This window comes from Hibiscus syriacus, unplaced genomic scaffold, assembly GCF_006381635.1.
Source record: "Hibiscus syriacus cultivar Baekdansim isolate YM2019G1 unplaced genomic scaffold, ASM638163v2 tig00111338_pilon, whole genome shotgun sequence".
Classification (NCBI taxonomy): Eukaryota; Viridiplantae; Streptophyta; class Magnoliopsida; order Malvales; family Malvaceae; genus Hibiscus; species Hibiscus syriacus.
This window is the reverse complement of record NW_024063064.1, coordinates 1,380,206-1,392,253: the sequence shown is the minus strand read 5'-3', so window position 1 is coordinate 1,392,253 and position 12,048 is coordinate 1,380,206. Positions and strand designations below refer to the sequence as shown.

Here is a 12,048-nt window from a genome sequence, read left to right as displayed (position 1 = left end):
AATTTAATGTTTTAAATTATTTTTACATTAAATAATAATAAAAATGTTATGTCATGCTAAAATAATAATAAAATAATTCAGAATGAAAACAATAAGAGCAATTTGAAAGTTCAATGAGTAAATTGAAAAAATTGAAAGTACAATGAGTGAAATAATAATAAAATAAAATTGTTATTTTGTTATATTATGCAAATCACAACTATCCAGATTTCCTCACGAAAGAGATTCCTTCCCCTCTCTTTTTTCATAATTCTAAACCGTATTTGGTTGATGGGATTTACTCGGATTGTTACATAAATGAAATGAATATCAACAAAAGGAGATGAATGATTAAACCTCCCCAAACAGAGAGAAATCACAGGAAATATTGAGGACGGAAATAATAAGTAGACGGGTTGATACACATTCCAAAATATTGAGTTGATGGAGCAGAGACAAGCAATGGAGAAGAATATGATACCTGAAGTTGAAAGGTTATTTGGTTGGAAAAATATTAAAATAAGGTATGTTATCAAAGTGTAACTGAGAAAACAATCTAGTGATAAAAAAATTTAATGTATAATTTTTAATGATTAAATTAAAAGTACAATGAGTGAAATAGAAGATAGAATAAAGTTTAGTGAGCAAAATTGTAATTTATCCTGAAATATAAGAATTTTAATTTTATTTTAAATCTTATATTAACTATAATTTTAAAAATATATAAAATATATTTAATTATAAATATGATATTATATTTATTTAAGTAATTTTGGTGCTCTTTTATTTTATAATTTGATTCTTTATCTGAATGTTTTTATTTATTCTTTCTTTCTATCATTAACAATATTATAAGATAAATACAATTTGTTGTAATTTTTAAACTAAAGAAGGTCTTTAGTGTTATGGTTGGGGCAATCAATCCTTTACTTATAGGATGTAAGTTCAAACCTTGATTTATCTTCACACTTTAATTAGATGATAACAAGTGTCATCATTTGACTTCAATGATAATAAAATTATTATTACTTTTTTAATAAATATTACACTAAATTGATAAAATATGTAAATAATGATAATTAAATGTATAATTATATCAATTTTTTAACTATCACGTTTGTGTTTTCATCAGCTGATAAAAATTAATGGATAAAAATTAATGGCTTGATTGACAACTATTAAATAATTAGATGATATGATTGATAAATTTAAAAGATTGATGGTTAAAGTAAAATTAGAAAATAGTTAACTGGTCATTGGTACAGTTTACCCAATTCAAAAAGCAAACGGAATGCAGAAATGGTCGAATCAGCCATGCCTACCTAATTTTGTTTGAATTCGATAAACCCTAAATTCCCCCCTTTCCTTCTTCTCCTTTGGAAAACCCTCTATGCTATCAGGTCCCGGCCGCCGTCATCTTCTCCATCCTCGCCGCCATTGGCAGGTTCGCATTTTTGATTGTTTTGGTTTTGTTTCTACCATTTTAGGTTCCCTTGAGAATGGATATCAGCTCGGGAGATGATTCAGATATCAGTGAATCTGAAATAGAAGAATATGAAGATAAATCTTACGAAAAACTAAAAAATGGGAATTACAGAACAAAGTTTCCGATGATAAGTATAATTGCCCCTTTTGTCCCAAAAAGAAAAAACAAGATTATTTGTATAAGGATCTCCTGCAGCATGCTTCTGGTGTAGGAAAAAGTAGATCTGATAAAAGGAGTGTTAGAGAAAAAGCAAGTCACTTAGCTTTAGTGAAGTATTTGGAAAAAGATATTTTTGGGACTGCGGGTAGTAGTTCATCATCGAATGCTGCAGTGGCGGCTAAGGAGGATCCTCTTAGTGGTTGCAACCATGATGAGAAGATTGTGTGGCCCTGGACCGGAGTTGTTGTTAATATTCCTACTCAAAAGTTACCGGATGGGCGATCTGTTGGAGGAAGTGGATCCAAGTTGAGGGATGAGTTGATCAGGAGAGGGTTCAACCCCATAAGAGTTCACCCACTATGGAATTTCCGTGGTCATTCAGGGACTGCGGTTGTCGAGTTCCGTAAAGACTGGCCGGGGCTACATAATGCATTGTCATTTGAGAAGGCTTATGAGGCAGATCATCATGGGAGAAAGGATTGGTTTGCTAGTAATAATAGTGTTAAGGAAGGTCTTTATGCTTGGGTTGCACGTGCCGAAGACTACAAGTCAAGTACCATTATTGGGGAACACTTACACAAGATTGGTGACCTTAAGACCATTTCTGAGCTGATGGAGGAAGAAGCCAGGAAGCAAGACAGACTTGTAATGAATTTGAATAATATCATTGAGACTAAAAACAAACACATACAAGAGATGGAACAAAAATGCTCTGAAACTTCCAAGTCCCTTGAGGCCTTAATGGAAGAAAAGGATAACCTTAGTCTAGCATATAATGAAGGTGTGTTTTATTTTTTGTCATGTAGGTTGAGTTTTCGTATAAAAAAACTAATTGTAAGGTATGCATTCTACTCATCTGTTGGTTTTATTCTGTTTTAAACTATTGAGTGTCATCTGTTTAGTTCCCACGTCTGACACTGTTACATGCCATTACTGTTCTTTACTACATTTTGCAGTTACATTAATCTTATGTTTGAAAATGTTTTCTGGTACTACTGTCTCAAAGGTTTCAACTCATATGGATTGAGTTCTCTTATTAGAAAACTAGTTGTAACTTGTAAATAATGCATTCAGTTCGTCGGTTGGTTTTTTTCTGTTTTGAACTGTTCAATGTCTTATGTTTAGTTCCCACTTTTGTGTCTGTTACATATCATTACATTTTTTTACTACATTGTGGAGCTACATTAATCTTTATGTTTGAAAATATTTTCTGATATAGTGTCTCAAAGGTTTCTACATATGTAGGTTGAGATTTCTTATAAAAATCTAGTTGTAAAGTATGCATCCTATTCATCTATTGGTTTTTTCTGTTTTAAACTGTTAATTGTCTTGAGTTTAGTTTTCACTTTTGAGTCCGTTACATGTCATTACTACATTTTTAATACATTTTGGTGTGACATTAAGTTTTATGTTTGAAAGTGCTTTTGGTTACTACCATGTCATGGAGGTTTCAACTCATGTTGCTTCTGTTTGCAGAGATTAAAAAAATTCAAGTTAGTGCAAGGGATCACTTCCAGAGGATTTTTAGTGACCATGAAAAACTGAAGTCACAGCTAGAATCTCATAAAAAAGACCTAGAATTGCGTGGAGTCGAACTTGAAAAGCGTGAGGCATTGAATGAAACTGAAAGGAAAAAATTGGCTGAGGAACTTGAAGAGGTACAGTGCTTCATTCTTGATTTTCACTTTTTCTTGTTGCCCCCTTCAGTTTTTATATTCAATTGTGTATTTGATTTTGATACTACTTACGCCTCATAGGCAAGGTCGTATGACCAATCTGGAATAGCTGCAATGGGAACTCATGGTACTGTTACAGAGTTTTTGGTTTTGCAACAATCCTTGTGAAGCATCCGGTGCTGAAATTAACTTGTTCCTCATTGGCAATCTTGATAGATATGCATATGGTGGATATAGTTGTTGATTTTCAAAGTTATGGACCATAATTGGGAGTTTCAAGTCCAAATTTCTTTCTCCTAATATAAACTTAACACATATTTCTAAGGCTAAATATGTTATACGCTACAAATCTACAGTTACCGATTTCCTTCCAGAATTTGTTTTGCAGCACCAGTTGATGTGTTTTGTTTTTAGTCATATGCTTGGGAATGTCAATCAAAAAGTATCTGGAAAATCAAAACTAACGTAATTCTTCTTCTAGAATGCCGTTCAAAATAGTGCGGTGCAATTGGCTGCTTTGGAGCAAAAAAAGGCTGATGAAAATGTAATGAAATTGGCTGAAGATCAGAAGGTTTGTTTGATATTCATGTCTTTTTCTTTAATACCAGAATACTTCTTTTCAGTTTTGGAATGCTGAGAGTTATTGTTATGGCTGGACCATCAATTATACAGAGGCAGAAGGAGGAACTTCACAATAGGATAATTCAACTTGAGAAACAACTAGATCAAAAACAGGCATTGGAACTGGAAATCGAGCAACTGAGAGGATCATTGAATGTAATTAGGCACATGGGAGATGAAGATGATATAGAAGTTCTGAAGAAGGTGGAGGCAAGTCTTAAAGAGTTGAGAGAAAAAGAGGGAGAGCTTGAAGACTTAGAAGCGTTAAACCAAACTCTTATTGTGAGAGAGCGTAAGAGCAATGATGAGCTGCAGGATGCTCGCAAAGAACTGATTAATGTGAGTTTCTTTTTGTGTATATTTCTAAAATCTTACTGCGTGAACCCAAAAGGTCTTGAGAACTTATGTGTATGACAGTAGACATAAATGAGCAGGAGTTCTTCATTTTCAAAGTTTTCATTTTAAGATGAGGGATCTTGGAAATGTGATTGTATTGTAAAAAAGAGAAATAAGCCAAATAAGATGTCCAATGGACAGTTACGCAGAGATTTTCTATTTTCTCTTGGCATTTATCTATTTGATTTTATTTAAATGTTTTTCCTCATCAAAAACAAAATGATATAATCAAAAGATTGGATGATGCACATGTTTTTTAATTTGATCTTGAGCAAGTATATCTAAATGTTTAGAAGGGTTTTGCTAGGAAATACTACAGTTCTATTGCCCTTCCTTCTCTGAGATGGACACGGGACAGACTCCTGGTTATCAGCTTATTCCTTGAGTTTTGCCTCGTTACAAGCTTCTTTTATTAAGAAGTGCTAATCTGCTCACTTTTATCACCCTTAAAACGAAATGTTCATATCCGGCTGTTAGTTGAAACTGTCTTTTACTGAGAATGTCAGGTGTATGACTGCTAATCATTTCTGGAAATGTCTGCTTCAGCCTTTTGTTTGCTCATCCGATTCGCTTGCCAGTCAGGAAGCACTGATTTTTTTCACATTGTAGGGATTAAAAGAAATATCCAGTCGCACACAAATTGGTGTCAAGAGAATGGGAGAGCTTGACAGCAAACCATTCCTTGAAGCAATGAAGAGAAGGTATAATGAGGAACTAGCAGAGGAGAGAGCTTCAGAAATCTGCTCATTGTGGGAAGAATATCTCAAGGATCCTGACTGGCATCCTTTCAAACGCATTAAACTTGAAGGAGGAGAAGAATATCAGGTTTTCATTTCATGACTCATGAATATTCTGCTGCTAATTCCCTCCCTCCTCTTTCCTCACGTTAGATATGTTGCATGATAAACTATGTTAGTTTGCGTTGATGTTATATATCATATACTCCCTTTGTCTCATTAAATTTGTCATTTATTGATTTTTTGTTGTCAAAATATTTTAACTGACTTTTATTATTTAAACTTTTTTAGTGATAAAAATGTGAGAGAATATATTTTAAAAACCTTCAATCAAGAGGGTTATAAATATAAACTTTATAAAATTTAATTATTGAAAATATTTAAAGTAATTATGATCAAAGTTTTAAAAATTTGACCCCTAAAATTCAATAGGTGACAACTTTAGTGGGATGGAGGGAGTATAATATTGTATATATTTGTACAGAGAAGTATACGTTATAAATTTAGGCAGGCAGCCATAAGCCAAGCCAACAGCCAGCAAAGCTAACAGTTAAAGCCAGCTATCCTAAAATGTAAATGTTGGTAAAACTTGTAAACCTTGAAGCATGTCAGTGAACCATGCCCATATATATATATATATATATAATATAGAATAGTATAATAGATTTGAAATCCATTCAAGGCTTTTATGTGAAAGACCATATTGCTTGTTTACTTTCTGTTGTTTCTATCACTCAATGATTTGCTCAAAGTCAGTATTTCTGTATCAGGAAGTGATCGATGATGAAGATGAAAAATTGAGAGATTTGAAGGATCAGTTGGGTAATGAAGTGTATAAGTCAGTCACTTCTTCCATAAAGGAAATAAATGAATACAATCCGAGTGGAAGGTACATAATTTCTGAGTTGTGGAATTATGGAGAAGGAAGAAAGGCAACACTGAAAGAGGGTGTCATGTTTCTACTGAAGCTCTGGGAAAATGCTAAACGCAAGCGGGGAATGACCTGAAGGTAAAAAATTTATTTTCCAGGTAGCTTTTGCCGAAAGGATCGGAACTTCCTTAGGATTTTGGCTAACAAATTCCCTGAAAGCACCCTTTAAGGTTACTATATATAAAATAATCAACCATTGATTCTAGAAATATTGAACAAGGTTGTCAACTACTGCATTTAATTTAATGTTATCATTATAAACAATATTAAGCACTCCTTCACAAACCATTTACTACATTGTGGCTTGTGGTTTGTTGAGAAGTTTCTTTTACAATGAATCACTTATCCTTTTCAATTTTTTTCTTTATCACAGGAAATAATTTGCTGACTACCTATTAGGTGCAGAATCCTTGGGAAATAAAAAAGCAAAGAATGCATCTGCATGATATTTGTTTGCTGCGTGTAGTGTTTTACGCTGTCTGTGTATTCTGTTTCTACATAATTGGATTCCATGTCAAATAATTCAGCTCCCTGGCCAGGATTCAAATTCCTTGCTGGGAAGAAACTGCATTCATCTTGACATGTAGAATTCAAGCTCATGGGGATGACATCCATGTCGGGTATGCTCGCGGTGTAAGAACTGCTTATATAATATAGTCTACAGATTAGGCTATGTCGTATTTGAACTCTTTAACATGGGATTCATTGTATGGTTAATGATGTAGCCTGTCAAACAGGGACATTGTTCTAATGTACTGTGCTGTAATGTCGTCTGCTGTATGTAAGCGGAATTGTTTTTATGGCTGGATTGCATTTATCAAGTAATAAAGGTACGATGTAAGCGGCATTGTTGCTATGGGAAACTCTAAATTCTTGAAAAAGAGAATATTTTCTCTTTTATTATTTTCAACAATTGTATAAGTATATATATAAGTGTAGAGTCCCTATACTATTTTAATTAGGTATTAGATATAGCACTCTATTTTAATTAGTCTTCTAATACTTGAGATTTAACCTCAGAATTCATACTTTATTGAGGAGTTGATATGTCCATACATCTTCGCACAAACACAGATTTGGTATTGCTTTAGAAAAATGATTTAAAAATACTACTGTGAAAAAGTACTTTTAAAAGTATTTTTAAAGTACTTTTAAAAGCATTTTTTGGAAAGTATAATTTAAAATTTAATTATTTGGTATTGCTGTCAAAAAGTGATTTTAAAAAAATAAAATATTCACAAGTTGTAAATTGAAAAGATAGTATTTGAGGATAAAATTATAATCACTCAAAAGTGATTTTCCACAGTAAAAGTTAGAAACTTGAACTTATAAGGTTAAGTTAAAAATTAATTTTTAAACATGATTTTAAATCCTTTTTTTTGGTGTTTAGCATTGCTTATGAGATGGAAAATTACTTTTCCATTGTTAGAAGCATTCCCAAATCGGCCATAGTTTTGTATTCAACTTCCACATTTAATTATGAGATTATATTTTGTTTCTTACTCTTTCATAAAATAAAATTTCCTCTAGCAAAGGCATAATATCTTAAAGTTGATCGATCTCTTATATTTCTTATATCATATTCAATCCAAATTTGAAAAGCATTTGATCCGAATATGACCATGACTGTCCTATAGGATTCCTAATTCATGAACACTTTTTAATTAATACATTATTTGTTTTACTATATTCCAATAATCAACAGTTGGTGATGACATATGTTAGTACTACACACTCACCAAATAACTAGTATCAGGACGTGTCACAATAAGTGTCACAATGTTTCCCCTAACAGCCCAGCGACGAGCAGGAATATGGTTTGACTTAAAAATTTATTCGAGAAAAGATTGTGAAATTTAGGTTTTCAAACAATTTGATTTTGGAGTCGTCATTAACCTTTGGGTTAGGTAGGTCGAATACATAAAAATATCTTTTAATTGAATTTTAGGAAAATCATTAAAAGACAAAAGCGATATGCATTTTACCAAAAATTCATTTTTTAAGAGTTTGTGAGTCGATTACGGACGGGGAAGTAAAAGCACCCCACAACGCCCAAACTTGGTACCCAAACGATTATATGTTGTCTGAGCACTGGAATTGCAAATTCGAACATATATTTAAACTATGATCCTTTTGTTCATTCAAATTTATTGTGAAATGAGTGAATTTCATTAAAATGGTTTAAGTTGAGAAAGAAAAATTGATTTGCCTGAATTTATTTAAAAGGATGTCATTTCGATTCAAGAAAATAAAAAAAAGATTTTCATCCTTTAAAGTAAGGATACTAATTTTACAATTCTCCCAAACCAAAACAACATTGCCTTTGAAATTATTAAAATTAATATGATGATAAATAATAAATGCAATGGTGCACCGACATACTTATGGAATAATTAATATCTAATGTAAAAAACTATTTATTTTTACAAAAGATTCTTATTACTTTTTTTTAAAAAAGAGAAATTACATCATTTTATACAAACAATCTTTGAAAATGCACTTCCCTTATAGTTGAGAGACTTTTTTATAGATTCTCCTCACAAAATTATATTTCTTTAATTTTATTGATAATATATATATATATATATAAAAAATGTATAGTATTATAATAGTTTTCAAGAAAATGCTCGGATAAATAAATGTTTTTCGTACGAACAATCCTCGGAAATGCACTTCATTTATAGTTAGGAGACTTTTCCATGGATTCCCCTCACAAAAAGACATTACCTTACATTTTTCTTAACATTAAAAATGAAAATAGAAATAAAAAATGAAATAAAATAATAATAATAAATGAAAAAAATAAAATAAAATAAGATAATAAAATAAGCAACATGATAAAGTAAAAACCAATCGAATATAAAAAGACTTTTGTGCGAAAAATCCTTGAAGACACACTGCCCTTGTAGTTGGGAGTCTTCATAGATTTCCTTCAAAACAAAATTTATTCTTCGTATACATAAGAAAAAAATATTATACTTATAATAAAATAAAGTCCAAAAAATCATATGTACATATATAATATGAAGATATATATGCATAAAGGGTAGTGACCAAAGTGAACAAAAAGAAAAAACGATGATTAAATGGCTAAGTCAATAAACATTAATTAGGGATCTAATCGAACATAAACAAAATATTAAGGATCAAACATTCTATAATTCTACAAAAGTTCCGATTTCTAACTTGAGGTAGTAATAATAAAGGTGAGCAAGTTCGATTTGGAGTCTAAAATATAAATCAAGCATAGATTCTCTACTAACATAAATAAGGGACTAACATGAATATTTTATAAACTAACAACCAAGATTTAGACAGCACATAAATATGATAATAAATAGGTAAGGCTAAAACATAAATGAAAAGTAAAGGCATTGGAAATAAATAAACCACAAGTGATTAATGACTAAAATAAAATGAGATGCAACTTAAGGTGCATAAATGAAAATACAGAAAAATAAGGGCTGGAAATTTAAAGGACTAAAATAAAAGACTGGAAATTAAAGGGGAAGAAAGTTTTAAAGTGACGGAATGAAAATAGCAGAAATATTAAATTGCAAGAAATTAAAAGTTAGGGGGTTGCTTTTAATATTTTACCCGGACCATAAATAATGTGGATCATACCCCGTGATGGTCACCACAAAGCTGTAAAATATATTCAAACAATAAAAGTTAGCGGGTTAGCTCTAACAACAAAAATAAAAATGTTAGCTGGTTAGTTCGAACAATAAAAAATAAAATGTTAAGAGGGTTAGTTCAAGCAATAAAATAAACGAGTTAGCAGGTTAGTGTTATAATTTACCTGGACCATAAATAATACAGATCATACCCTGGGGCGGGTCAGTGCAAAGTAGTTGAATTAATTCAAATGTTAGGATAAAATTAAAGTTAGGTTAATGACTAAATTAAAAGAAATAAAAATAAAGTGTTGAGATTAAATCAAATAAAAAATAGAAGCATAACATTTCAATGATTAAATTGAAAGAAACAAAAATTATGTGCTAAAATTAAAACAAATGAAACATTTATATGTTTGACTAGTGACTAAATTAAAAAGTAATGAATCTTATAGGTTAATTATCGAACAAAATAAAAAAAGGAACATCGTGACTATATTGTAAAAACACGAAAAAGATGTAGGGGTATGGGTGAGATATTTCCTTTTTCTTTAGAATATATTCCCCTTTTTTAGCTATTTTGAGTAAAAACTAAAACCCTACCCTCTCCTAGTTTTTCATCTTTTTTCTCTAAAAAAAACACTCTTCTCACTTTCTCTCTTTACCGGCCGAGCCCCCTTTTGGCTCCAAACTAGCAACCTAGACCTAGATACCTAAAAAACAAACCTTACTCCCCTCATTTCCTCTTCGTCCGAAAGCAAACAACCCCCTTTCACCGCCGCATGTCGACAGCGTTTACCATTAGTCACCTCCACTAGTGGCTAATCGATACTAAACCGAACCCAAAAACAAAAGCCTCTACCTTTCAACCAAACCCTACTCAAACACTCCATGCGAACCAAAAAAAGGGGCCTAAACGGCTGAAAAACATGACCCTCAGGTCTCCCGTGACCTAAACCACCTAAAGACAATGCCTTTTACTTGGGTGGACATCTCACTCCGGTGGATCCAAAGGTTAAGGTAAAAGGTCTAAACTTTTTCTTTGCTTTGAGTTTTTACTGTTTCGAAAAAAAAAGAAAAGTTGTATGCCAAAAAAATAAAAAAAATACCATGATGGTTTGAATATTGCTTTTGAATATGTTTTCTTTGGTTCAATATTCGAATGATTCAAAGATGGTCCCTTTACATTTTGCTATTGGGTTTTTATAGCCCTTTTGTTTAGATTACATAAAAGAAGAAAAAATCAGATTTGTCTCTTTTTTCTGATCTCTTCTTGCTTTTAGTTGTTGCATGGTCGAGAGGGGCAAAAAGGAGCCCTTTCATACAACAAAGGCATTTCATTCGCTGCTTGTTGTGACAAAGGAGCTTTTACAGGACATCCAGTCGATTGAGGGTATGAGGGGACTAAATCCAGGCTCGTGGCGCACGTCAGAGAGCCCAAATAGTGCTTTGGGGTTGAAATGTCCGAGTGTGTTTCACATGCGAGTCAGATCTACCGATTAGTTTCCATCGGCGGCAGTGATTGATCTTTCTTAGGATAAAAACCCTAAATCTTGCATCACTTATGGGCCTCATATCTTTCGGGTTGTCTTTTTGTATTTGGGCCTTTTCTCATTTGGGTTGTATTTTAACTTGTAGTGGACATAAAAAAGAAATAAAATTGATATTAGTTATTCATATTTAATTCATCCATTATTTTGTATTTATTTAATAATTATATATAAATGTTTAACCCAACTATATATATTTAATAATAATTATAACTCAAACACACATATATGTACATGCATGGATATTTATTCAAATTAATTATGATTAATAACAAAAAAAGAAAAATGATCAAATGATAGCCAAAACTAATACTTATATTTAATTAAATAATGAGGAACTACCTAATGACCACAATAAAAATATATAAATATAATAATAGTAGTTACGAGTTAATACTATTAACTAGAAATCATAATTGAAAATAATAATATAAGAAATTATAATTAAAAAATAAAAAAGAGGAAGTTAAATCGAGGCCTAGACTAAATATGGTGTCTACAACTGCCCCTCTTTTCCTATTTTCATATAACGGGAATTAGACGAAGACCAAAGACTCTAATTTTGTTCGACCCCTCTGGCTGCTCTGAGTCCGAGGATCAAGATCTTTGTCAAAGGATGAAAATTTCGAAATTGACATTGTTCATTCATGTTGAGGAGTTTGGTCGTATTTTGTTGACGACATTGTTCTTTCGTGTTGAGGACGACTAGTTGCGTCTAAAGACAACATTGTTTCTTCGTGTTGAGGAAATCTAATTGCCTTCGAATAAATTTATTTTCGAAGATGACACTGCCCTTTCGTGCTGAGGAGATCTGGTCACTGGTGACTTGCTTGATGTCAAATCTAGTGATGACATTAATCCTTCATGGTGAGGAGATCTAGTCATGGTTGACGACG

At 31.9% G+C, this 12,048-nt stretch overlaps 1 pseudogene; it reads left to right on the top strand.

The window, feature by feature from the left end:
* The first annotated feature begins 1,470 nt into the window (after positions 1 to 1,470).
* On the top strand, positions 1,471 to 6,832 carry LOC120159004 (annotated as a pseudogene).
* The last annotated feature ends 5,216 nt before the right edge of the window (positions 6,833 to 12,048 follow it).